The following is a 6000-nucleotide window of genomic DNA, read 5'->3' as shown; positions in this document are numbered from 1 at the left end:
TGGCTGAGGGTTGTTAGGGAATGTGGTCAGGGGTAGAGGCCTACAGTGGGCCCTCACACCAAGGGGAGACTGAGGAGGTGGATGGCTGGGGACTTCTAGGACTAAGATACAACATTTAACAGAGGGGAAATATGAAATAGTTATTACTTAGGGCTCACTGTATTACTGTATACCACTAAAGACACTTAGAAAGGACAATACTCTATTCTGTACACGAGGAAATTGGGAACTAATCATAACGGTTCTTCATTTATTAACGACGTCACTCAAAATGGACAGTTACACTTTAAAACAATAACCTATCTTCCTAGCTAGCTAAGCAGGGGTCACATGAATCACAATACATTTCGTGAAACAGAAAAACCTAAAAGGAACTCACATTATACCCCGCCATATGAGAGGACACCCACACGCATCCACACTTAACTCTCTCCAAATCCAGACTGTTTTTCAAAATGTGTCGCCCACAAAAGGACGCTACCTTTTCATGACGTCACGTCTCACAGGTTATCGTATTGGTTCAGGCCTAAGGCATTCACCCTCACAGGTCGCCATGGCCGGATTAAGCTTAATAGGGGCCTGAGGCACAGATCAAGTTGGGGCCCCCTACCCTCAAGGTATATAAATATAGCAAGAACAAAATATACCAAAATTTATCAATGATTTCATCAATATTAAGCTTCTGCAAAATATTACATTCAATGTTCATAAGAAACAGAAAATTGAGACGTTGCTAGGACATCGTTGAACGAAGTTCATGTTTTATATGCTTCAACTTCTAGAATGTTTCGATTTGGGGGCCTCAAGTGCCTCATGGTTATTCCGGCACTGCAGGTCGCTGCGATTGGCTTGAACTTGGTGGGAACACACGTGTTATAGGTTCGCCACCCCTGCTCTAAGATTTTGTATCTATGACTAATTCTATTTTTTGCTAGGCTACACCTCTTATTCCCCATACATATCAAATAGTGGTGACACGTTTGGGGACCGTTTGTGTTTCTTTTTATGCTTGTCACAGGTGTATACGCCATTACTACAATGACATATATATATAGAGAGAGATACTCGTATGCTGTGCGTGTGCCCTTTTACTGGAGTTTGTATTCATATATAAACCTAAGCCCGCTTATTCTTTCTAAGCGAGTAATTTTTAATATGTTCACTAGAATGACTGATTCAACAAATTAGCTGTGTCGAGTACATGAAACGGCTTCATTTGTACATCGCAAACTATGTAAACTCCCTCATGTATACAAGAGACTCAACACCACACCCTTAATAGTATAACTCAATGGTAGGGATACTGATGATAATACTGACACACGCAGAAGTGGTAGTAATAAATTTAGGAGCAGTGGGAGTGTAACAATAAAAGGTGTAAGGAAGAACAACGATAATAGTAAGGAAAGAAACAACAGTCGGAACAAATAACATGAGTGTCAAGAAACAACGATGAACAAAACAGCAGTACCAGAAGGAACAACCGTGAGAACAGCAACATTGAGAAAAAAACGAGAACAACCGTATGAGTGAGATGAAACAAGTAAGAAAACCAACAAAAGTTATAACAACAACAGTTAGAACGGTGTAAGAAAAACGACATTGCGAATAATAACAATAACAACATCAAATAGCGAGGCGAATAACAACAGCATTGTAAGGAAAAATAAGTTACAACGAAAACAACAACAACAACAGTAAAAAAAAAAAGAGAACAACAAAGCCACAGTATATGAAGAAACAACAGTATGAGAATAACAGTAGAGAGAAAACAACAGGTGTACACTATCATCAACACGAGGGATGATGCACCAGTCTGGCACTCTACACCTGCACCACAGGTGTTACTCTCCCACAACAACAGTATTATTTCCGTCACTTTCACTCGTTGGCATATTACACGTGTGTGTGAGCGACTCTACAGACACTTCTGCTGGTGTGGCCGCTTGAAACAACTTCTACCACAAACAGTATATCAACTGTTACGTGATAGTCACCTGCGATTTTAAAAGAAATACTGCTATCTGCAGTGATCGTCTAGCAATACCCCAAAATATCATTGAGCTTTCAACAATTTAGTTTTACTGCAATTTCATTTGTGGTAATACTTGTGTACTAAACACTACAGCGTTAACATAAGAGCCTGTGTAAATCACACAACAAGCAAGCTATTGTCTGTTCTGCCCTGGTGGAGGTGAGTGATCGAGGGGCCCAACACAACCCCCTATCTCTGTTCACATATTTCTCTCTTTAGAAGTTGTAATTCTAATCATTAATCCTTTGAAATTGTATATAAAATTTAGCAACGTAGCTTTTTTTCCAAAGTGATGAAGTTATGTGACAGATTTTATGACTTGTTCTGTGATTCCAATCCTTGTATATTACCGAACTGTACGATCAATGACGTATAGTAAATTAGTGCAACAAACTCTAGTGTTGTCTACCTTACACAGTTATCAGGAGTGTTGGTCTACCTTACACAGTTATCAGGAGTGTTGGTCTACCTTACATTGTTATCAGGAGTGTTGGTCTACCTTACATTGTTATCAGGAGTGTTGGTCTACCTTACACTGTTACCAGGAGTGTTGGTCTACCTTACATTGTTATCAGGAGTGTTGGTCTACCTTACACTGTTATCAGGAGTGTTGGTCTACCTTACATTGTTATCAGGAGTGTTGGTCTACCTTACACTGTTATCAGGAGTGTTGGTCTGCCTTACATTGTTATCAGGAGTGTTGGTCTACCTTACATTGTTATCAGGATTGTTGGTCTACCTTACACTGTTATCAGGAGTGTTGGTCTACCTTACATTGTTATCAGGATTGTTGGTCTACCTTACATTGTTATCAGGATTGTTGGTCTACCTTATACTGTTATCAGGAGTGTTGGTCTACCTTACATTGTTATCAGGAGTGTTGGTCTACCTTACACTGTTATCAATAGTGTTGGTCTACCTTGCATTGTTATCAGGAGTGTTGGTCTACCTTACACTGTTATCAGGAGTGTTGGTCTACCTTACACTGTTATCAGGAGTGTTGGTCTACCTTACATTTGTTCATCAGTGTTGGGTGGCCTGTTATCCAGGGTGTTGGTCTACCTTACACTGTTATATCAGGAAATGGTAGTCTACCCATTGTTATCAGGAGTGTTCTGCCTTGCATTGTTACCAGGAGTGTTGGTCTGCCTTATACTGTTGTCAGGAGTGTTGGTCTTCCTTTCTGTTAGTCTATTATTTGGTCTACCTTATACTGTTATCAGGAGGTGGTCTACCTTACGGTTGTTATCAAGTGTTGGTCTACCTTACACTGTTGTATCAGGAGTGTTGGTCTACCTTACATTGTTATCAGGATTGTTGGTCTACCTTACATTTGCTATCAGGATTGTTGGTCTACCTTATACTGTTATCAGGGTGTTGGTCTACGCTTCTATTGTCCTCAAGTCATTGGTCTACCTTACACACTGTTATCAGAGTGTTAGCCTACCTTGCATTGTTATCAGGGTGTTGGTCTACCTTACACTGTTATCAGGGGTGTTGGTCTACCCCTTACACTGTTATCAGGAGTGTTGGTCTACCTTACATTGTTATCAGGGTGTTGGTCAACCTTACACTGTTATTAGGAGTGTTGGTCCTACCTTACACTGTTATCAGGAGTGTTGGTCTACCTTGCATTGTTATCAGGATTGTTGGTCTACCTTATACTGTTATCAAGTGTTGGTCTACCTTACATTGTTATGATGAGTATTGGTCTACCTTACACTGTTATCAGGAGTGTTGGTCTACCTTGCATTGTTACCAGGGTGTTGGTCTACCTTATACTGTTATCAAGTGTTGGTCTTCCTTTCACTGTTATCAGGAGTGTTGGTCTACCTTGCATTGTTTTAAGAGTGTTGGTCTACCTTACATTGTTATCAGGATTTTTGGTCTACCTTATATTGTTATCAGGAGTGTTGGTCTACCTTATACTGTTATCAGGAGTGTTGGTCTACCTTACATTGTTATCAGGAGTGTTGGTCTACCTTACACTGTTATCAGGAGTGTTGGTCTACCTTACATTGTTATCAGGATTGTTGGTCTACCTTACATTGCTATCAGGATTGTTGGTCTACCTTATACTGTTATCAGGAGTGTTGGTCTACCTTACATTGTTATCAGGAGTGTTGGTCTACCTTACACTGTTATCAGGAGTGTTGGCCTACCTTGCATTGTTATCAGGAGTGTTGGTCTACCTTACACTGTTATCAGGAGTGTTGGTCTACCTTACACTGTTATCAGGAGTGTTGGTCTACCTTACATTGTTATCAGGAGTGTTGGTCAACCTTACACTGTTATTAGGAGTGTTGGTCTACCTTACACTGTTATCAGGAGTGTTGGTCTACCTTACATTGTTATCAGGATTGTTGGTCTACCTTATACTGTTATCAGGAGTGTTGGTCTACCTTACATTGTTATGATGAGTATTGGTCTACCTTACACTGTTATCAGGAGTGTTGGTCTACCTTGCATTGTTACCAGGAGTGTTGGTCTACCTTATACTGTTATCAGGAGTGTTGGTCTTCCTTTCACTGTTATCAGGAGTGTTGGTCTACCTTGCATTGTTACCAAGAGTGTTGGTCTACCTTATACTGTTATCAGGAGTGTTGGTCTACCTTACACTGTTATCAGGATTGTTGGTTTACTTTACACTGTTATCAGGAGTGTTGGTCTACCTTACAGTGTTATCAGGAGTGTTGGTCTACCTTACACTGTTATCAGGAGTGATAGTCTACCTTACACAGTTATCAGGAGTGTTGGTCTACCTTACACTGTTATCAGGAGTGTTGGTCTACCTTACATTGTTATCAGAAGTGTTGGTCTACTTTACACTGTTATCAGGAGTGTTGGTCTACCTTACACTGTTATCAGGAGTGTTGGTCTACCTTACACTGTTATCAGGAGTGTTGGTCTACCTTACACTGTTATCAGGAGTGTTGGTCTACCTTACACTGTTATCAGGAGTGTTGGTCTACCTTACACGGTTATCAGGAGTGTTGGTCTACCTTACACTGTTATCAGGAGTGTTGGTCTACCTTACACTGTTATCAGGAGTGTTGGTCTACCTTACACTGTTATCGGGAGTGTTGGTCTACCTTACACTGTTATCGGGAGTGTTGGTCTACCTTACACTGTTATCAGGAGTGTTGGTCTACCTTACACTGTTATCGGGAGTGTTGGTCTACCTTACACTGTTATCAGGAGTGTTAGTCTACCTTACACTGTTATCAGGAGTGTTGTTCTACCTTACACTGTTATCAGGATTGTTGGTCTACCTTATACTGTTATCAGGAGTGTTGGTCTACCTTACATTGTTATCAGGAGTGTTGGTCTACCTTACATTGTTATCAGGAGTGTTGGTCTACCTTACACTGTTATCAGGAGTGTTGGTCTACCTTACACTGTTATCAGGAGTGTTGGTCTACCTTGCATTGTTACCAGGAGTGTTGGTCTACCTTATACTGTTATCAGGAGTGTTGGTCTTCCTTTCATTGTTATCAGGATTGTTGGTCTGCCTTACATTGTCATCAGGAGTGTTGGTCTACCTTACATTGTTATCAGGATTGTTGGTCTACCTTACACTGTTATCAGGAGTGTTGGTCTACCTTACATTGTTATCAGGAGTGTTGGTCTACCTTACACAGTTATCAGGAGTGTTGGTCTACCTTACATTGTCATCATGAGTGTTGGTCTACCTTACACTGTTATCAGGAGCGTTGGTCTACCTTACATTGTTATCAGGAGTGTTGGTCTACCTTACATTGTCATCATGAGTGTTGGTCTACCTTACACTGTTATCAGGAGTGTTGGTCTACCTTACATTGTCATCATGAGTGTTGGTCTACCTTACACTGTTATCAGGATTGTTGGTTTACTTTACACTGTTATCAGGAGTGTTGGTCTACCTTACACGGTTATCAGGAGTGTTGGTCTACCTTACACTGTTATCAGGAGTGTTGGTCTACCTT

The 6000-nt window shown here is 40.7% G+C and overlaps 1 protein-coding gene across 2 annotated transcripts in view; it reads left to right on the top strand.

Moving 5' to 3' along the window:
- Nucleotides 1-1900: 1900 nt before the first annotated feature.
- LOC121858311 overlaps nucleotides 1901-6000 on the top strand; it is a 182918-nt gene continuing 178818 nt past the window's right edge. For both annotated transcript variants that reach the window (XM_042354644.1, XM_042354643.1), the window contains exon 1: nucleotides 1901-2194. The gene's annotated coding sequence lies outside the window, so the exon portion shown is untranslated. The remainder of the gene's footprint in view (nucleotides 2195-6000) is intronic.

Source organism: Homarus americanus, unplaced genomic scaffold, assembly GCF_018991925.1.
Source record: "Homarus americanus isolate GMGI-L3 unplaced genomic scaffold, GMGI_Hamer_2.0 scaffold57980, whole genome shotgun sequence".
Classification (NCBI taxonomy): Eukaryota; Metazoa; Arthropoda; class Malacostraca; order Decapoda; family Nephropidae; genus Homarus; species Homarus americanus.
The sequence above is the reverse complement of the archived record's forward strand: the minus strand, read 5'-3'. Positions and strand labels throughout refer to the sequence as shown.